Here is a 23321-nt window from a genome sequence, read left to right on the forward strand (position 1 = left end):
GTCAGACATACATAGGCATAGTGGTACACACAAGTACACTATGCCTACTTGTTTGTGTGAGATCCAGGACCAACGTAATAGTGTGGAAGTTGAGTTTTACATCTTTTACACTCTATTGCATTGGCCTTCAGACAGTAGGCTACTTGTGTCAGTCAAAACCAATGCATTGCCTGTTTGTTTGCCGCATTGCTGTAGTTGAGTTAGTTTTATTATCAGCTACAGAAATGTGTCACTTTTGGTCTGTATGCCTTGTGCCATCCTTCAATAGATATGTCAGAAAGTCCTTGCACCATGGAGCCCAATAATATAATAAGGTGTATTCATGGTGCTGTAAGGATTTTTCATTCAAGGTGCAAGAAATGTTGCCATATCGCTGCCTAGGTGGAGCTATGCATAATTTCTTGTAAATATCCCTCTCACTCTCGGCCAGTAGCTCCCTTGGCATCTGACTTCCCTTGCTTATCTCCCTGTGAAGAGTAAACATTCAACAAGGCCCTAGACTTATACTCATAGATACATTTGTAGGTGTCAGCGAGCCATTAACTACTTGTAAACGGAGCAGGGGCCGACTGGTCCCCACCTCTTCTGGTCTCTGACGACAGCACTGACTGCACTAGTGACAGATATGCCCTGGCACACATGCAATATGTACGCTGAGACATCATGTTGGGTGTTTTAATTGTGGTTGAGGGTTCAAACCACAATTTTTCTTATCACACTGTTCACTCATTTCCCTACTTTTATTATTGAGGTTTACTGATGATGACAGTTGTTAGGGCAACACTCCATTCCTTGAAATTACCAGCTACCATAACATTTAGGTATTTACTAACCCTGGGCAAAGCACTACGCTACGCTTACGTAGTTTGCGAAGTGTGCGCAACTTCGCACTAAGCGAACTGCACGTAGAACAGTGCGAACTTGCGTGGCGTAGTGCAGCGATAATTTTTTGTTTGCTCGTGGTCGCCAACTTGACATTGAGGACAATGACATCCTCGCAAGACTTTTTCCTTGTTTGCGATCAGCAACATCAAGTTACCGATCGCGAGCATGGAAAATAAACCTACCGGCGAGATTCTCAACACGGGGAGGTCAGGTTTCTCATTGTGAGTGGTCGCGCATGCTCGCGACCGCTCGTGATGAGAATCTACCAGTTCGCATTGAGAAAGCTGCAGCTCGAATAAAAATCTACTCAAGCGGCAGAAAAGTACAGCTCGCACTGTGCAAGATGCCGTTTAATCATTGAAAACGACATCTTGCACAGTGCGAACATGCTACTACGCAGTTACCGTAGTGTTACACGTAGCTCGTATAGTGGGAAGTGCACTTCGCGTAGCGCTACTCCTCAAACTACTCCCACCTCTAGTATTTACACTAGCTTCTTGCATTTACCAATTCCTAGTGAAGCTTTGCCATGAAATGACCTGCTACACAAAGCCGGAAAAATAAACATAAATAGGTTTTCATCACAAAAATAGGCACTTTCTCCCAGAAATTGACATACTTCCACAAATGTCAATTCACCTATCAGAAACAGGTATCACGCCACACACAAAACCAGAATATCGAGAACCACTAAAATGTGGCACAATGGAGAACTACATTATGTGGCAAGAAAATGCAAAATAAGAAGCTTAATGTAGACCATTCTATGACAATATCTTTTCACAATTGTAACACATATCAATTCCATGAGAACAAAAGGGTCACTCATTAACACCTGAATACTGGCCAATTTAGCTTTGCAAATTGTGCCACTTTAAATTATTTTTGGATTCTTTTAAACTAGGAACACATTTTATTCTTGAAATCTATAAGTTATTCATGAAATTGTGGGTTAAGTGGCAAATGAGTGAATCCACAACTATGCAGAAAATGTTATGGTTACAGGATAGTATAATTCCAGTGGTCCAGAGCATATACCAACATATTCAGATATCTCCTGCATGAGAATGGAGATAGCTTTCTTTTAGGTTATGTTACAGAAGAGTTGAGGTGGTCAATGGAAGTTTCTGCCAATGTTTTTTGAGATCATATATTGGATGAGTAGAATCTTGCTGCAGTTAAACTCCAACCAAATTATAATCATGCTAGCCAGCCTTGCCCCTAGCATTAACATGGAATTCCTCCACAGTCCCTAACATTTCAAAATGGAAAAACAATGTTATGGTCTTGCTCAGGCAGTGGAGAAAGCATTATTAGAAGAAGAGAATAGAGGTGTGAGATTCCGTCCCATATTAAACCTCTGTTCGAAAGTATTACAAGAATGGGATGCATGGTATGTAGGCATAAGGCAAAAGTAATAGCTCTCCTTAAACCCTACAACCCACTGCATCATCATGAACTAAACCCCCGCTCACCAGGACCAGGGACCCAACTGGTGTGGAAGGCCCTCACCTGCTCCCTAAGACCCCTATACTGCCCCTCCAATAGCATTAACATATACTGAATGTATCTATAAATTGCCTTTCATTTGGACAATTAGACCGATACTTACATAGCTTGTCTGGATTCCATGGCTGCTCTGGTTGGTAATAGGTTTAATGAGTAGCTGTTATTTACATGTTCAGATACTAGATTATGGCATAGCACTTTAATCATGACAATAGAACTCCCACTTATATCAAGATAGCCGTTGGGCCATGACTACAATTTTTGTACTAAATTACATTGACAAAAATCCAGCATAGTTTCTTACATGACTAGTACTTGGAAAGTGTTATTGCATGAAGGCCTAACGAAACGTATGTTTATCTTCTGAAAAAAATAAACTCAACAAAAAGATATTTAGAACATAAATAAAAAGGTACAAATATCAAAGATAAACTAGATGAAAAGCTGAACATGACAGCTCAAATCTCTGAAATGGACTCAGTCTATATCTTTCCAACTCCAAACTAGGCTCTCGTTTGAAGGATGATCACCAGCAATCTCAGCTCTGATTGGTCTACCTCAGTTTACCTAGGTCGTACCAAGTTCCAGTGCTAATGGCTCCAGTATATAAAGAATCATGATACAAAACCAGTTTTTGTTGTCTCTCATTCTGCCAGGGCACTATTTTTCCTAGTCCATCTTTACTGGATTCCCGTCTCCACAAGAACTGAGTTTAAAGCCCTCTCTATTCTCCTATTCATCTGATCCTTAGGAAAACTCCACTAGTGGTTGTGCATTCTCCTTTCTGGCTTCTAATGCCCGGAATAAGATTTCTCTGACTCTAGGACTTAGCCTTTCTTATTTTGACTTCTTACCCTCAATGAGCTCTGGGGTGACCAGGATACCTCACCCCCCCCATCTGTTAATACAGCTATAAAAAGCCTGGGGGGGGGGGGTTGGCTCGATAAAGCCCTGACGATGGAAACCCAGGCATCTAAACGATCTGCAGTTGTTTTGGAATCCTGCTCCCTCAGATGGCGATGAGGCTGGTGGTTCAGACCTTGATATTAACATGCCTGGACTATGGCAACTCACTGCATTTGGACACTCCTATGACAGTCACTCAGAATTTATAAGTGGTGCAAAATGACGTGGCACACATCCTACTTGGGATTCATAGAAATTAGTCAGCTAGAATTGACTTGAAAACTCTTCACTGGCTATCTGTCATTCAGAGAATTGAAATCAAATCTCTGTGTACTGCACATTGTGCTCTACATGCGAGTGGTCCCCCCATTCTACGTCAGCTGGCAACCCCTTAAACTAAAAATAGGCCACTCAGATCCTTTAACCTTCATTTGGCTACCGTCCCCTTGCTCAGAAGAGCCAGAAGTGGAGGACGACTGCTTAGTTTCAATATAGCAAATTTTTGGAACTCACTCCCCTCGGTCTTTTGGTCCCTTGATAATGAGCTGAGTTTTCGAAAGGCTCTTAAGGCAAGCCTCTTTAAGAATTAGTCTCCTAAATTCTTTCTATGCCTCGTTGGAACATTGATTTTCCTTGCCCAATGATGAGATGCCTGCGGGTCACCATGCGCTTTCCAAATCTTGCAACATAACATAACTTCAGGAAAAACTTAAAACATTCCTATTAAACCAATAATTTAATGTTGCCTATTACACCTGTCATCAAACACCAAGAGACCCAAGGATGAACTCGCTCTTTGTAAAACCAGTTAACATAACCTAAAAAGTGCCCCTGCCAAGACAAAATTCAGTGGGTGCTTTGGTTTTTCAGTGAGAGCATACATTCTTAATAGATCTGGAGTTATTCTTTGCATGCATTTTTTAATACTCCAATGCACTTGCTTAGTTTGTCTGTGTGAGAAAAAAACTTATTTGTAGAAACCAAATAGACCAGCCTCTGAAAAACAAACAGATTTTAATTAGTCTAGCCTAGCAGTCTGTAGTACTTGCTAATGTGACTAGGGGCACAAAGGACCTGTCTCTTAACACATCCTTACAATACACACAGGAATTTCACTATGCTATCAACTTCGCTAACACACTATTGGAAATTTCTATACCTTTGTGGGACCATAACATTTTTTTGCTGTTTAATTGTGATGTACTAATATGTTGCTCATACACTTCTTGGTTTAATCCACTTTTAAGGGCCTTTGCAGTTGCCTATCTAACACATCTACTTCTGTCCCACGCATTGCACCAAAATCAGGACTGGTTGCACATAACAGATAAATGGTAGAGACTTTTAAGTATATCACTTCTACTTTTGGGATCTCATAAAATGCATCTCTCTCTTCAAAAGTGAAAGGATAGGTGTATATCTACTGTGCCACATCCCTATATCCACCCATGTTCCCGTTTTGTTCAATTATTGACTTTGATTTCCTTTGTCACTCTTATTAGTGCCGTGGCATATGTGATAAGAGAACAACACAACTGCCAATACTGGACTTCACTTTCTACTATTTATACTGACCTTTATGAATGAAACATACAGGTCCGTTTTTTTGAATTTGCGTCACTTAGTTTTTTAATTCATTTTCTTAAAAGTGAAACCATATTACTTCATAAAGATATCACTCATTTTTTGTGCATGTACAAACAATTATAAGACAACACATTTCAATACGACATAGTTTAAATGAATATTGAATTCACAAATTATCAACAGAAATTATCAACACATCCACCAAATATTCTAACCATCCATTCATACCTCACTCATAACTGCAAATAAACCACATAAAACAATTTTTTGAGCCTAATGTCGAAAAAAGGAGTTATGTGTCCACGTAGATGGTATTATGTTTTGGTATTTTGTTAAAAAACAGTCTTATTTAGGAACAATCACTTGGAAACACAGCCTTATTATCAAAACCACAAATTCCCTTGTTAATCTGATTGACACTAGGCACCAAAAACAGGTCGACGTGTTCCTGTTTCGTTAATCCCTTGCAAATTTACCCCTCAGTTTAAACAAGAAAGGAGAAATACCAAATCTTTCTGATTGTCTTGCTAGGCTTTTCAATGAGGGTGTGTGGTGTTCTGAATCTTGGTATCCAGCTGACGATGCAGAATTCTGTAACCTGGCACCATCACCATAGAATGTGGTAAGACTCGACGTGACTTGAAGGTTGGACGCTGAAGTGGGTGGACGCTGTACAGCGAGCTCTGCTTCTGCCTGTGTGTGTAGTTGAGGCTTAATGAGAAGTGTCATCAATAAACTCTTCTTTGGACAACATGCTGCTGCCTCTGCTTCCTCCTTCATCTTTACATTGGCGACGAGAAAATTGTGGATCGTGGACTTATGAACCTAGACCTACGGCGTGGAACTTCCTTTATTGTTGAGCCTCAACACATTTGGAAAGCATCAGTAAACATCAGTAAGCAAACTCGCCAGATACCAGAGCTTTTTGTCATTAGGGTCATGCTCTTACCACTCCACCATCTTAAGTGGCGTTCAACAATGTTTCAAAAGAGCAAGTGACCTGGGAACCTAACTTGAGGACTGGCATGTGTGTAAGAATTCTTCACACTGTAAGTAATGGAAGCAGTGTGTGTCACTAGCTTTCTTTGAAATGCGTGCTGTCGGAGTCTCCTGGCAAGTTTCCTGAGCACATGGACATTAGCTAAGCCCTGGTTACTTTGCAACTCCATAATCTTTTTATTGGTGGAGTTTCATGGCCTTGTGCGTGAATTCTTCAAGCTAGAAAGCTGCGGCGCATGTCACAAGCTTTGATCAAAAGGAATGCGTCATGGAGTTTTATGCTGACAACCTCACTAGACTTGTTGACATTGGTATCATGCTGTCGAGGACGTGCCATGGAATATGAATGCATGGCCATTCGGCAAGTGCAACCTTTTTTGAGTCGTGGTCTTTGGACCAACGTGGATGTAACGCTATTTAAAAAAATGTTTTAATCCCGAGCATTCTTCAAGTGGGCGACTCAACAGCCTTTTCATGTCCATGACTGCAGTTGGTTTCGGTTTTGTAGCGAACTAGAAGCCAGAGGGTTGTATTCCGGTGCGTGAAGCCAACATATCTTACAGGACAGACTTTTGTGGTACTGGGAACTTTAGAGTCCTGCTCTTACAGTGTGTTTCGCACATTCGCGAGCAGTGCTTTAAATGGGCTGGTACTCACCGGTACTGAGTACTGGCACTTCTTCGTGTTCTCCCATTGAGTACCGGGACTTCTCCTTGTGTTAAGAGAGTACCAGTACTCCTAATGGCATGCTGCGGTCAGCCTCTGTGTTATGGGTGGGTGACAGTTAATGGCGAGTGTATTCCAGCGATAGGTTGAGGCTGCAGCCCTACACTCAAAGCCAGGATTTGTTACGATAGCGCCTTGGGCAGAGAGAAATTGGGCGCCCTTGCTAATGCTAGAGACTGAAATGAGGCAGCAAGGGGTCCTTTTTGGGTTGACTGGTCAGTCCCTGGATTAGCAGTGACTGCCTCCTGAACCCAAACACCTCCGGACCTCCCCAGCTCACCTAGATCGCAAATAGCTTAGATGCCTCACGGTGATTGGTCTGTTGGTGTGTCTGTCAGCAGGGGTGAGACGGTGAAAGGAGGGAGAAGAAAGAGGCAATGAGGTGTTAAAACATTGCTCAAAAGTCTACTCATAAAGGATAAAAACAACTAATCTGGCAAGTCAAACTGAGGCAGGGACATGAACAAGGCGGTTGCAAGATGACAGGGGTTCTGCTGCTGGTATTGCCTTGTGCGCCTCTACAGGTGGGCCCTGCTCACACCCTGACAGCGCAGCAGGACAGGAAGACAGGTGTGGTTTGACAGCTAGAGCTCTCAACATTGGAACTGTCGCGCTCTCAGTAATAGGGAAAGGTTGCAGCCCTGGAAGAAACTTGCCATTGTCTGTCAGAGAGCCTAACACCCTTTGGCCAAGTTTAGCTCGTGTGTGCAGGGCACATTGGTCCATTTTTACAGTTATATATAGCGCAAACTTGGCAGGAGGGCATTAAAGTGCTTTACATGAGAAGCACAAATTCTACATGAACGCATACTTTTTGTTTTTATGGCACAGGTGAAATCCCAGCGTGGGCTCAAAATCCTGTGATACGGAGCAAATCACTTAAATCTCCTTGTGCCATACAAAACAAAACAGTGCTTTCGCGTAAAACTTCTGCTTCTCACGTTAATGCCCTCGGGCTAGGTTCATGCTATATATAATCACAACAAACACCAATTACACCCTGCAGCTATGAGCAGAACTTGGCCAAGGGCACTGGGGCAATTTACATTGAACGAGAAAATGCTGCTAGTGTACAAGCCTTCCTCGAAGCCACACCCCCAGACACTCCCCTCCCAGGCCCACCCCAAGCAATTTGGTGAATACCGGCACTTCTCTTTTTCCATTAAAAGCACTGTTCATGAGGCCTTCAAAGGAGAACATAACATTACCTGTGCCAACCTTTTAATTTTTCTGACTGTTGCATTTGATATTTTGGTCTTGCATTATGTACAAGTGTTTCTAATCTTTAGTACAGGATTTTATTGTGGGGTTCCATAACTTGTGAAAATATTGCATTTGATTTAGCCTTGGATTACGTTTAAGTGTTTCTATTTTTTTTTTACAGGATGTTACTCTAGGGATTTCACAACACTTGACAATATCAGTGTGCACCATTCATAATGCCACACCTCCTCCATTTTTTCTTGTGTCACCTGGTGATCTACCGGTTTTGTGGTTAAAAGAAGATGTTCAGACACTATGCTAGGGTATGTGGGACATCACTTAGCGCTGAACTTGAATCTGCATTCCTTATGCATTACTTGGGTACAGAGGGTCAGGAGGTATTTGAACACCTTCCTGATTTGTCTGAATCTGATGTTGCAAATCTTAAGGAATCTGAGGTTTGTTTTAGAAAATTGGACTTACATTATCTTCACAAATTGAGCATAGTGCTCAAGTGTTATCAATTTGGGAAGAGGAAGCAAAGGCAAGATGATTCTGTGGAGTAGTATGTGACAGAGCTTCGTAGGTTGGCTTTGACTTGGAATTTTGGAGAGACCTGTGAAGAACGTCTGAAGAACCAGTTTATTGCGGTGTTTCTAAGAACAAAGCAAAGGAAAGTATGTGGCAGAAAGACAATCCTTCTTTGCAAGAAGTACTCACATTTGCAAAGACACATGAACATTCTAAAGTGTGCATGGAGATTGTTAAAAAGAGCAGCGACAACACTGGGAAAACTGATATTCTGTCTTTAAAGCTGGTACATGATATATGTGACAAAAGCAAGTTGACACGAGATGAACCTACAACTAAGACTTCTAAAGCGTTTGCGGTAAAATGATTCAGATGTGCAACTCTGGGCATTAAGCTTGCTTAATCTCCACAACGGCCCCCCGCGGCGGGATGCCTGGCTTTCACCTTGGGGATGCCTTGTAGGGGCTATCTCACAGGGAAAAGCCAGGACGGGTTCCCAAGGCAAGCGCTTAGAGACCCCTGGGTGATAAGCGCTATATAAATCCAGTATACAATACAATACAATACAACACAATCCTGGGCACATTGCCAATTCAAAAGGGGATTACAGGATGAAAGGTCATGTTTAACGTCTGTAGGAGGAAGGGCCATTTTGCAAAGGCCTACAGATCTGACAAAAAAACAAAGAATGTGCATGAGGTAGGATGATGATGATGAAAATATTGATAGTTCGATTGATGAGGTTACCTTGCTACAGACAAAGGGTGGTGTGCCTGATGGTCCCTTTGAGACAGTTCTTGTTAATGTCAAACCTGTCAACATTTTGTTTGACTCTGGTGCAAAAATAATGCTTATTCCAAAGACATTCTATGAACGACATATGACAAATAAGGTTAAGTTACTGAAACCGTATGTGAGACGAAAGGATATGGAGGTGAACCCATTAGCTTACCTTGCTATTTTTTGGGAACTTTAGAGTTTAAAGGACATCTGATACCTGGTAAAATGTATGTTTCATTCAAAGAAGATTCCATCATTAGTTGGTTGCACCAATGTGGCTTAAATGTATATCTTGACTCTAATGAGGATCATTGGGTGAGTGTTAGAGATGCTCTAGTGGTAGGAACGATTACAGCTGTGATTATGGCTCGTGTAGAAAGGTTTCCTGAGGCCTTCAGGACCAGTTTGGGTTTCCTCATGGATTGCATGCACTTGATCAAGTAGAAGATGCTGCACAACCAAAAGCAGCCAAGATGCATGGGGTCCTGATGTTGGCTTGGGAAAACATGAACGTTGAACCGGACATGTTGGTGATTAATGGGATCATCCAGTTTGTGGAAGCATCAGAGTAGATTACTCCAGTGGTGATGTCATGCAAAGTAAATTGTGAGGCCAGGCTTTGCATGGACCTGAGAGAACTAAACAAGTTGGTTGTTATTGATCATTACCCACTTCCAAATATTAAATGCAGGACTTTGTAATCGGCATCATCACCATAGAATGTGCGAAGACTCATGACGTGACTTGACAGTTGGACACTGAGGTGGGTGGATCCTGAACTGCGAGCTCTGCTTCTATCTGTGCGTGTGGTTGGGGCTTAATGAGAAGTGACATCCTTAAACTCTTCTTTGGACTACATGCTGCTTACGCCTTCATCTTTACAGAATGACCATTAGGAAAAAAATTCCTATGTTAGCAAGGATGTACTTAGATTCAAGACCTTGGATAAAAAATCACCAGCAAAAAGTTACAAAATTGATGCTAACTGGTGCAAAGTGTTGATAACATATTTACTGTCCAGTGTCAAACATGTTTTCTCTGTCAAATAGCTCTAAACACAATGAGGAAAGTCCCATGGGTCGTACATGGGCATTCCCACGCTATCACCCATGGATTTCTTTAGCAATTTCACTACACAACAATGGTAGACAGGGCTTTGCCCCCCAAAAAAACAACTCCTTGAGATAGGCTCTAAAAAGAAGAAATGTATTTATTTCTTCTACATTTTCACAAATTAGACCTGTGTTTCCCTGTGCTGTACACATCCATTGTGTGAACTGTTTTAAAGTTACCCTAATCATAGCATTTTGTTCTGGAAAGCTACTCTTCCAGTACAAACAAACATCCAGCTCCTTTCTGCACGCCGGTGTGTTCGTTCAGTGACAGTTACCCCTGAGGAAGGGCGCTGAAGCCCGAAATGCATTTGTTTTTTAGCTGCTATATTGTTCTATGAAGAGCAGAGAATGATAGCGTGCTCGACGAAAGCCATTTGGCACCTGTTGAAACATGAAATAATGGAACAGAAACAAGATGAAAATTTGATTACTGACTGGATGAAGATTTGAATAAAAAGATAAACACTGAAAGAAGTTTGTGTAAATGGATTTACGTTGGACTTTTGGGCTGTGCATCCTAGTGCTCCTTAAGCCGGAATGGGTGGGAGTTTGTTTGTAGATATAACGCGCATGGGCAGGGCATGTTCCATGGTCGCAAGCCAAACATATTGCCTTGAGCATTATTAAAAGTGGATACTAAATATGGATATCAAGTATAGAGGTGTGCACTCCACGCTATCATGGTTTAAATGTACTTTCTAAAAGTGGCACTTTAAAACACACAATTTAAAAACAAAATTTACTAAAGGGTGTGTTACAATGCATCTCCAATGATCACCTTTGGGAAAGACAGTATTTTAATTGAAAAAAATGCGTAATGCACAGTATTTAACTATCAGGACATGGATAACACACTACTCCATTAACTGCCTTTCTCATACACTACAGCCTGCTTATGGGGCTACTTTGGGCCTACCTTAGGGGTGACTTACATGTAAGGGAAGGGAAGGTTAGGACCTGGCAAGTGGGCGCACTTGCCAGGTTGACATGACAGTAAACTGCGCACAGACACTACAGTGGCAGGTCTGAGACACCTTTGAAAGGCTACTTGTGTGGGTGGCACAACCAGTGCTGCAGGCCTACTAGTAGCATTTGATGTACAGGCCCTGGACACACACACAGCACACTGTTCTAGAGACTTACTAGTACTTCACACATACCAATCATGGAAAACCAATCATAACCCAATTTGCAGTAGGAGCACTTGTGCTTTATCACTGAACAGCAGTGAAAAAGTGTGCAGAGACACTAAACAAGCAAAAACGAAGTCCAGCATACCATCAAAACAGAAGGTCAGAAAACAAAAAGACAGGGGAAATATGGCAAAAGATGACAGGGCTAACAGCATGTAACACTCGAATATTTTGTTCTGCACATCACCATTTTACATTACAGCTCTAATGATCTAAAGGGGTTTCATTAAAATAAAGATGGTATGCAATTGCTTGCTCCAGCACCTTTTGTAAAAATACTCGGAAAACTGTTATTGTAAATGTGAATAAACCCATACGAATCCCAAACCAGTTCCCCATAACACTATAACTCAATCTATTTATATAATAATTTTCACATGCATTCTTTCACTTTTACATTTATTTTCAACAGCTTTAATACGAATTCATGGAACTTCTTAAAACTTTGCATAAATTAATGGACAAATACTGCATACATATTAGGCAATAAAATATATTTAATGCAGAGAGATATCTGCAGAGGCACTTTGCTACCTCAAGCAAATTACATTTTCCAGCAGAGAATGTAGAAAGAAAATTGTGGGACTATTAGGCTGATTTCCTTTCTATTATGAAATAGTTTTCAGTTATTTCTCCTTTTATAGATGTTAGCTCTCAACAATCATTTGTGATTAAACTGAACACACACTTCAACCAGAAAAGACTCCCGGTGAAGTAAAATATGCAAACATTACATCCCTGTGATTCAAAATAGATTTTTAGTTATGGTGGAATCATATCAGCTGCTACAAGGAAGACAGTTTAATGTTACCTTCAGCTGTTCCATTTTGAAAGAAGGTGGGAGATTACATTGAATGAGCGAAATCATTGGTACAATTTGCATTTTAATTCATAGTTTGGGATGCTGGAAATCTGTCCGCCCATCCAACGGTTTTTTGAAAGAATAAACACTTTCTGAGATGTCTCTAGATAGTAATAATTGTGTCTTCAAAGATATTCAAACTGGATAATTTGGGGGGTGGTTTGCAGAGCTGCATCAGTGGTAGCGTGGAAACAAATTAAGAAACCGTTTTTATGTGATCAATCTTTGTTGACTAGCCGACTATTTTCTGTAAAAAGCCAATTCTTTTCTGTCTAAAACTAAGAAAACTTTTATATGGTGGAATTACATTTAGGGCGTTGGAAATTCTCATAACTTGCTTCTTTGTAATTACACAAAAATCTGCAAAAATCATACAAAATTACCCACAATGCAAAATCGGCATTTAGGTCTATATTTTAGCAAGAAATTAGTCCTAGTGTTCATTTTGGAAGCATGGGTGGATTTTGGGCTAACAAATACCATAACAAGCACAAGCGCCACAAACACAAGCTGATTGCTTTCTGTCCATTCACCAAAATTGTGTTGTACACTGAAGTTCACAGATTCATAACGGAAATTATCCTTTTTGCAAATGTTGTAATTTAAGTAGTCAATAAATGCCCTGTCTGTTGGTCGGTGTTGCAGATGATTGCAAATAACGGATTTTAAGCAATGAAGTCCAATGGAGCAAACAAATATAAGTGTCCATGCCATTAGCTATATATAAGAGCTTCAGTGCAAAACAGAATTATTATACATTACACGATTGTGACCCAGCCGCAGCCCATACTGGTGAGAGTGGAGGGGCTAGGTTCGATGGGGGGTATTCGGCAGACAACTATGAAGGAAAATTAAATAAATAATTAAATTCACCTCGTCATCTGTTTATATCTACCCAAGCCAGCCACAGCGCCCCACCGCTCTTACCTGCACGGGCCACAGCTGTTATGAGCCAACAGTCGACTTCCATTTTTAGAATCCAGCTGTCCCTCCAATCACTTTTTTGCTGTATAATAGCCGTTCACCCTGTACAATGCATAGCTTCTTATACCTACGTTTGTGCTTTAAATATGCTCCATACTTACATTCATGCTAACTTATATCTCATGGCAGTGACTATAGTTGTTATGTTCCTACTATCACCATTATCAGAACTGATGAATCATTTATGAGTCACAGTTGTTGCACTGCGTAGCAGAAATACAGATGCAAACACATTTAACACTAGCTTTTCTACTTACTACAAACAATCCAGCTCCTTTTCACCTTCAGATTGACTGTGAGCCTTAGGTGATCTTTTTTTTAAGTTTGAAAGCTTTATTAGAGTAAAATCAGATATTACAATAAGGTGACATCAGTAAAATATAAGAAAAAGTTAAAGATTGGAATAAAGTAAACATAGGTAACCAATATCACAGTGAAAAAAACCAAGCATTTTGAAGTATTTTACGGGGGGGGAGGAGGGGGAGGTAAATAAAAACATGGTAATAGGAAAGGAGTGAGTGAAAACTAGAGAATTCAATAAATGTCAGTCAAAAGAGTACAGTAAAATACACAATATTTAGCGACTATTTGAAATAAGAACCTTTAGCGAAAAGGAAACAAGTATAAAACTAAAAAGAAAAATCACAACAGTGAAATTGAAATATCATAAACTACAGGCAAGAGTACATGTGTTCAAGGGGGTTTGAAATTATCCGAGGAAACTGGAGAATATGTCTTTTTGGCAGATTGATCTAAATATAAAGTGAGAGGTAACCAGTAGAGTTCAACATTACGGGAGGGTTTGCAGTAAGAAGCAAAGGCAACATCAAGTCTATGTGATTGACATACTAGATTCCACCAACAATTTAGAGACAAATTGTTTAAGGATTTCCAGTTAGAGACAATGTGTTGTAATGCAAGGGCTAACATAAGGTCAAAAAGGCCGTGGAGGGAGATCCAGATCCTCTGAAAGGCTACCCAGAAACACAATGGAAGTGGAAAAATGAGTAGAAATGTTGAAAATACGGGAAAGGCGAGAGAATATCTGAGTCCAAAAAATGCGAACTGATGGACAGAGGAAGAAAAGATGTAAAAGATCTGCATTGGGAGCATTACAGGTCCAGCAAGTAGGGATAGAATTGGAGTGAAAGCGAGATATAGAAAGAGGAGAAAGGTAGAGTCTGTGATAGAAGAAAAATAGGGATTGAGTAAGAGAGGCAGTGCGGGAAATCTTCAAAGATCTGGCCCATATTTTGTCCCAAAGAGAAGTTGACCATAAAGAACCCAAATCCTCCTCCCAAGACAATTCTAATTTCGATTTAAGACGGTCTGGGTCAGGGGCTGAGAAATAGCGATAAATAAGGGAAGCTTTAGGAACAGTAGAGAGGACGGTAAGTAGAGAGGGAGGTGAGGCTGGTAGGCTCTCAGACGGAAGAGAATAATAACGATCTAAAATGGTTTCCATAAAGATGAGGAATTTCTTTGCAAAAGAAGAAGGGCAGCGGAATTGAGATTGGAGTTGAGGAAACGAACAGGGGGATGAGCCATCAAACAGATGACGTACCCAGATGATACCTTTCGCTCTCCATGAGGCCCATGCGATAGGTCTGTTATTTATTAATATGAGTGAGTTATACCATATAGGTAATAGTAGGAAGGATTCCTGAGTGACCGGAGTAGAGGAGACTAAAGGCCGTAGAAGAGAAGAGGTATGTTTGAATAAAAGGGGGTTAAGACATGGGGCTTTAGAAGTGAAGCGGATAACCTCTTGTAAAGAGTAAGGAAGTAATAACTCCTGTTCGACAGAAAGCCAAAGGGGAGAAAAGGGTGAGGTTTCCTGAGAAAGCCAGCGGGAAGCTTGTCGAAGTGAGAAAGACTTGTGATAAAGGCGAAAGTCTGGAAAGTTGGTTCCACCATTGAGTTTAGATTTGCGGAGGCGTAAAAGAGAAATACGAGCCTTTTTCTGTTTCCAGAGAAATTTGGACAAAACCGAATCAATGCGGCGGAAATATGAAATAGAGATACGAATTGGAAGCATGGATAATAAATAGATCAAAATTGGGGCAATCATCATCCTGATGGAGTCAAGACGACCCCACCAGGAGAGAAACAGAGGATTCCAAGAAGCGAGTAGTGATTCTATTCTAGAGATGACTGCATTCATGTTAAGTTGAATAGAAGAGGAAATAGAGTTAGAAAAAAGAACACCAAAATATTTAATTTTCTTAGAATTCCAAGCAAAGCCGGTAGTCGTAAAGAAGTGGGGAAAGCAAAATTTGGTTAACGGAAGAATTTCTGTTTTGTCAGAATTTATTTTATAACCTACGACCAAAGAGAATTTTTGAAATTCACTTAATAAAGAGGGAATAGAGGTGGCCGGGTCTGAAATAAATAAAAGGATATCGTCAGCATATGCAGATAATTTAAGATGATGAGCACCATAAGGGAATCCGGAAATGGAGGGATTGTTACGTATAGAGGTGAGGAAGGGTTCAAGCGCCAAAATAAATAAAAGAGGTGACAAAGGACAACCTTGACGGACTCCACGTTGAAGCGTGAATGGGGAAGTGAGTTGACCATTAATGAGAACAGAGGCTTTGGGCGAAGAGTATAGCAAAGAAATATAAGATATAAATTTAGGGTGGAAGCCATGCCATTTTAAGGAAGCCATGAGAAAGGACCAGTCAACCCGATCAAAGGCTTTCTCAGCATCGACTGAGATGGCGGCAATGGGAATTGATAGTGAGGGGGCTTTACTTAACACATTAAGGAAGAGTCTGGAATTATCTGAAGTAAGGCGGCCTTTAACAAATCCACATTGTTCTTTCCCGATGAGATGTGGTAAGAGCGGGTCAAGGCGGAGAGCTAATAATTTTGCAAAAATCTTATAGTCCACATTAACTAAAGATATAGGTCGATAATTTTTACAAAACTTAGGGTCCCTACCGTCTTTAGGGATAAGGCATATGGTAGCGTCCTGAAATGAGCCCTGGGCCGACCCAGCCTTAGGTGATCTTAACTGCTTAATTTATAAATAACTAAGTGCAGGTGTCCAGTGGCACCCACTTTCCTTTCTGTCTCTGGCCACTTCCAGCATTAGCTTTACCTGCTGTCATTTTGTACAATAATCAAAGCTGAAGTGAAACAAAAAAGAAGAAAGTGATCCCAACTTTCTTAAAGGAGAGGTTGGGGCGATTTTCCCCCAAGAACATTTTGAAGAAATGTGGTAAAATAGTGCATTTTACATACCAGGTTTTACCTAAATTTGCTGAAAAGCCATAATCTCCTAAAGGGTACTCTGAAATGAAGCTAAAGAAATATGCCAGGGTCGTCATCGTTCAGTTTACAGGGAGGGCAACAGGCGGCACATATGGAGAGTTTTACTTTGTCCTTAGTTCCTTTGAATTTATTAGGACATTAAACCAGCATGTGCATTAATTGTTATAAAGTTAGAAATTCAATTAAAAGAAACACTTGTCCATAGTGGTAGCGGGTGGTTCATTTGATTGATGTTTTTTTCTTTCCAAGTTATATAAGGGACTATGTTGATTACAGATTGGGCCTTCAATTTATCACTTACTTAAAGTGATGTCAAATATGGTCTTTCTTTGGAAATTCGAGGAAAGAAATAATCATTGAAGGTAACCTTTTCTTCCAAATGTATTTCTTTACACAGAGAATGCATTGCTTTCACTAGTACATTTTAATTAAGGGTGTGTTTAAAAATAAAACCATAAACGACTAATGCAAATGAAGACAGCATAAGAATCCTCTACAAATATTTAAAAGAGCCTGCCTCCGTGGGTGTGGTCGCAGAAAGCGGCCTTCTGGGTCTTGTAGTGCACAAACTGGTAGTCTCAAGTGAGTTTATCATAAACACAGTCAATGAAAGCAAAAATTAAAACCCAAGTGGGCTGGTGTAGAGTTACACTGTACATATCCTCTTTGTTGTAAGTCTGCTGCTCCTCGAAATCCGATCTCCCCATGCGAGATAGCACCGTTTGGGCGCCATCACAGGTCCACTAACAAGTAGCAGGTTTTACTTCCGCGGCTGGGCTTTAGCCGCTAACATCACAACCAAGAGTTTAAGCCCCGATGGAAGAAAACCACAGAATCAGCATTTTTTGCATCCATTTCTTTGGGAAGCAGCAGCAAACAGGGGATGCAGGTAGGCAATCACCATCTGAAATACGCAGCCAAACTGGTTTCGGGATTCCTGTCCCTTCTTCAATGGCATCTGTGAGACATGATGATGCGAAGTGCACGGAGGTAGGTTCTTTTAAATCTCGTATTTCAGATGGTGATTGCCTACCTGTATCCCCTGTTTGCTGTTGCTTCCCAAAGAAATGGATGCAAAAAATGCCAATTCTGTGGTTTTCTTCCGTTGGGCTAAAACTCTTGGTTGAACACCTTCTTCCTTTAATTATTGGGGGGGTCTGATTCTTAATCACTCAGCAGGAGATGGTATAATTGTTTTATAGCACCAGCCCAGTCCTCTCTTCCTCTAGACCTACTCCTCCCCCTACACACTCCAAATGCAGGTCAGCCTGTGCTGTCTCACCTCCTCCCCTGGGTCAACACATTCCCCAGATCCTAATGCTTTTAAATCCAGCCAGTCAATCCACAACCAGGCAGAGAAACACAGAAATGTTTAAAGCACAAAAACCCAGCCACTTCTGAAAGAGTGTCTTCCAAACACATAATGCAAAAACCATCTTTATAAAATGATGTGTTATTGCAGGGTGAGTTCAGGCATACTAAACTTCACCTTTCCATATTTAGACTTTGGGAAGATAGGCTGGTAAACACATTACACAGCCTTTCCATTCTATTCTAACCAGCAGGATGGCCTTTCAGTAGTAAAAAGAAATGGATATTATGTCACTGCCAGGACATGGTACACTCCTTAGTACATTTCCTACCTTTCACATGCACTGCACCCTGTCCAGGGGGTACCCTAGCTCTACCATAGGGGTTCCTGATGTGTGTGGAAAGGGAAGGGCAGGGTCTGGTAAGTGCGTGCAATTACCAGAGCAACATGGCAGTTTAGGAAACTGCACGCAAGCCCTGTAATGGCAGGCCTGAGTTCCCTTCACAAGGCTACTTGAGTGGATGGCACAATACGTGCTGCAATCCCACAGTAGCGTTTGCATTACTAGCCATGGCACACATATTGCACTTTACTAGTAAAGCTAACATACCAATACTGGACAGCCAATCTCCATTACACTCTACACAGGGAGCACTTGAACTTTGACACTGTCTAGCAGTGGCAAAGTGTCCAAAGCATCTAAGTTGGCAACACTTTAAAAAAGAAAAAATTATTGAAGTTCTTGGGGTCATTGAAACAGAGCATACAGGCATAAACTACAAAATTGTAACATATGGCAAAATTTACGAAAAATACAAGCAGAAAATCATACTTTTTGATCTTAATACATTTGTCCGTAATTAATCAAAATATGATCTCCAAATTTTATCAAAGTTTCTCACCCCTCCTATTCGTTGTGCATAAAGTAATTCACTCTTTCTAACTTTCTTCATTTTTTGAAGCCATTCCGGGAGCAAGGGGACCTGTGTTGACCTCTAATTCTGTAATATCAATGATCTTGCCACTGCCATCACTATATACATCAATTTTACCAAGTGGTCTGCAAGTTTGAGATCGGGATCATAACCGTACAACATTAATTTGACATTACAAGTAATCCTAATCCTATAATAAGTTTGAAGAAAAAAGAAGATCTCATTCCAAAATGGCTTAATTTTGAGGCAATGTACCATTATGTGAGACCAATTGGCTGGAGCGACTTGCAGGCATCGAAAACAGTTGGCTGAAGTATTAGTATAGATTTTGGCTATGGTCGCCGGAGTACGATATAAAAGCCATTTGCTAAAAAATAGCATTCTGCGCCAGTTGGCACCTCTCAAGATACTATGTATATTTAACGAGGACCCCCTGAGTACATGGATTTTGTAGTTCCTAGGTCAGGGAAAGTAATATATTTGAAAAACGACAACCTAGGCAACTAATATTTAAAACACAATAACAGTAGAAATGAACAATTGGCTACAACTGGCTACAAAACATGGTATTTTATTATACAATTAAAAAAGTTTAACAATTCAGTCACATAACACAATAGTCGGGTTAAAAGTTCATAGAACACATTTTTGTAAAAAACATTATACACAAGTTAAAAGATTATCTCTAGTAGATAGGTGGCACAATGAGTCTCTACGCGCGTTTCGGCGGCCAGCGCCTTCTTCCTGGAGCAGCCACGCAAATTCTATGAAATGAAAGTATATACAGAATACATGATTATACACTTTGAAAGTATTGGTTATATACAGATTGAAATCCTAACACTATAAATTCAAACTTTTGCAGCCAGTTAGCATTTTTATTTCTTATTCTTCATCATTATCAATGTCATTTCCTTGCGGTATTCTACCTAGGTCCATGGAGATGAAGGTTTAAAGTGGACTAAGAGGACCTGACTACAACAGGAATAACAATATCTCAAGGTTCACTGTTTCTCCAAATTTAAGAAAAAACACCATGTAAAAAGTTAATTTTGTGCAGCATCTAATTGCGCTTGTTATGTTTTAACTAGAACATGGTTAAGGTCAGTTGTTTATCCATAGTACTCACTAATAGGAGTTTTTTGTGAAGTTAATCGGATATAGTTTTCAGCCTCTTGTTTGATTCCTATTAGTGGGATGTTGCAGAAGCTTTTGGGAGGAGAGATCATACTCATTAATAACTTTTTAGAGTCTTCTTGTTGGTCACATATCTAATTAAGGTATTTACATCTATGAGGTATACCTTGGAAGGAACCAATTGTTAATATCAATCAGCGTCATTATGCACAAAGGGCTCCGGCTGGCGGGAATCAACTCTTTTACTTCTAATTAATCAGGTAAACACAGTTGATAAGATGTTAGATGTAAATACCTTAATTAGATAATACTTATTGGGGTCTTCCTAGGGCTACTCTTAAGCCCACGGTCATGGTGGAGCGACTTTAGCCCCAGCAGTCGATATCCCTATAAGTCTGATTGAAATCCAGCCAAAAATCTGTTTCACTGGACTACTGGTCACCTGCTACAGACAAAACAGCAGTTCCCTTTAACTGTTAACAACTTTTGACTTAGGCAAGCAAACTGCTATCTGATGAATCTCTTGGGGCAAGTATATTCTGGCTGCAACTTTTGAGAGCTGGGACTCAGTCTCTCAGATGGTCAGGCATTCTTGGCTACCAACTCACCAAGGCAGGCTACTTCAGTTTCCGTACTTTTGTAGCACTATTCGGCAGCCAGTCAGCTCAGGGATGACTATTCATCAAGCAGGGCACCAAAAGCACAGTTGTCGCTTTGCTACCCCAAGAAGCAGCAGGTGCAGTCAAGTCTTGGTGCAGCCTCTCTTTGCTGGGTCCATCGCACATGAGGGCAGTCGTTCCTTCATCGACTTTCCAGTACAGATCTGATCTGAGATCTGGGTGCCAGGGGTGCCACTTTTTTACCTGGATGTGCCCTTTGGGGATGTGGCAACCACTAGCTAATGGGCTAACAGGTACCCTCCTGCTTAGTCACAACTATTTGTGAAGTGTGACCTCTAGCTAGCCCAGAATATACTATTATGCACACTCCCAAGTTAGCAGAACCCATTTGATGATGTGTGGATGTCCTTACGCCAGCTAAAGGTGTTGCTACCTGGGGCTGGATGTCCACAGAATTAACAGTTTGGCAGCTACTTTCTCCTCTCTGTGCCGGCACCAGCCTGTCTGTACAAACAATAGAGCAGCCCCTCTTGTGTGTGTCCCCCCATTTGCCCTTTAAACCTGGCATCTCCTTTAAAGCTCACCTTTTGGGCTCATGCTCTGTTTGACCTTCCTGCCAGGGAGAGGTCACACTTCTTCAAGTGATAGGGCCTTTGTGACCATCCTCAGTGTTTCTCATACCTCTCCTCAGGAGAACAGAATGCTCTCTTGTTGTCACCAACCGAACGTAGCTACTTACTAAAATTGCCATAAGGGCAATCTTTGATTGGACTATCAATTCAGGTTTAATGCTATCATTCTTTTGATACATTGAAGTATCAAATTTAGTAGTCTCAGTCAAAAGTTAGCACTACTGAGTTGTCAGCATGTAACTCTGCACACGCCGATGGGGGTGCTAGCCTTTCTATAGCAAAAGCAACAATGTAAGGCTTTTACTGTCTGGACATATAAAGCTAAGAAACACATGTCCAACTGTTTTAAACACTGCACCCTGTCTGTAGGCCTCAGTAGGCCTGCCTTAGGGGTGACATGAATATTAAAAGGAAGATTTTGGATTTTGCCATTACTTTAAATGGCAAGGTCAAATTATTAGTTGAAACTGCTCTGCCAGCGAGCAATGGTGTCCTTTGAGTCATTCTTTACTTTGTCCCACTCGTGGTGGCACAATAAGTGCTGCAGTCTACGAGACACACAGTAACGTATAGGCCCTGGGTACCCCTTGTACCATACACTAGGGACTTATAGGAAAGTTAATCTTATGCCAATTTTAGGTGAACCAATGTTAGACCTATGAGCCTAAGGGTGGTCTTCCCCCAATCATTTTGCCTATGTGCCTCCATTTTTTTATCTGTAATAAGTTTTTGTTGGATTTAGGAACCCGTTTACCTTACCACTGCTAACCAGTGCTAAAGTGTTTGTACTCGTTCCCCTAAACATTGTTTAATTGACTTACACCCGATTGGCATATTTAATTTACTTATCCATCTCTTTCAGTGTGGTATACTATGTGCCCGGTGCCTGCAAAATAAATGTTACTAGTGGGCCTGCAGTACTTATTGTGCCACCCACCTAAGTGGTACTTAAAAAATGTCCAGGGCTTGCCATGGAAGCTTGAATACAGTTTTAAACTACCATTTCAACTTGGCAATATAACCCCATAGTCAAGCATTAACCACCTCTTTTATTGCATGCAAGTCACCCCTTAGGTGGGCCAGAGGTAGGCCATAGAGCAGGATATGTTGCAATTAAAAGGTTGGACATAAATCTTTACGTTTTACATGTCCTGGTAGTGAAAAACTCCTAAATTAGTTTTTTACAATTTTGAGGCCGCCTTGTCCCATATGATAACATTGCATTACCTGATTACATATAATAAGTGTGTTGCTTGGATTTGAATTTACCTTAAAGAAATGCAAAGACAAGAGGCATTTGGCAAAACAGGAACAAGTTGGTGTCATTAAACACAGCGTCTGGGAGAGTCTAGGCAGATTGAGTCTGAGGAAAGTTTCATAGGATACAAAGTTTTAGCTGTTATTATATAGGTACAAAGAAGTAATTTCTGCATTCCTGAAAAGCCTCTCAGTCATAAATTAACTAGCTCAGGAATCAGATAGGGACACAGATGGCGCTCAACCTCGGGGTCTTCTAGTGTGGGCCACTGTGTCTGTTCCAGATTTCCGGTATGAGGAGCGCACAATCACTGCATGTGGTGTGCTTGTCTTGTCCTGATTGGCTGAATGTTTCTATCTACATGTGGTATCTAGCTTCGAGGCATTTTGGGGGAATGGCAGCCTTGGGTCAAACATGTTTATTGGAGTCATTTGTCCAAGACAGGTTTTCCCTGGACTCGCGTTTGTCTTTAGGCTTAGAGAGACCACTCCTGTGACCTGTTACTCGATAGTGGATGTGGGTCGCAGGACCTGCCTGGCCATGTATCCCTGACTCGTAGTTGATGGAGAGGTCACCTTGAGTAAATCTGACAGCAATGATTCTAGTTCACTGGAACTCCTAAAAATAATATGGCAGTCACTGGTATATTTTTCATCGACACTCTATCAACATTGAGCGCACAGTGGTCATAGTATACATCGATATGGTTTTTACTGATATTGACATAGTTATGCATTTCTAAATCATAGCGTACATTAACATTGCTTTTACTGGTAACAATATTGTAATTCATGCATAGAACTTGTCAAACATTGAGATTGTTACTGCTGGTATCGTCGCTGTTGTATAGGCATAGGTTAAGGAATAC

The sequence above is a fragment of the Lissotriton vulgaris genome, chromosome 4_1 (genome assembly GCF_964263255.1).
Source record: "Lissotriton vulgaris chromosome 4_1, aLisVul1.2, whole genome shotgun sequence".
Classification (NCBI taxonomy): Eukaryota; Metazoa; Chordata; class Amphibia; order Caudata; family Salamandridae; genus Lissotriton; species Lissotriton vulgaris.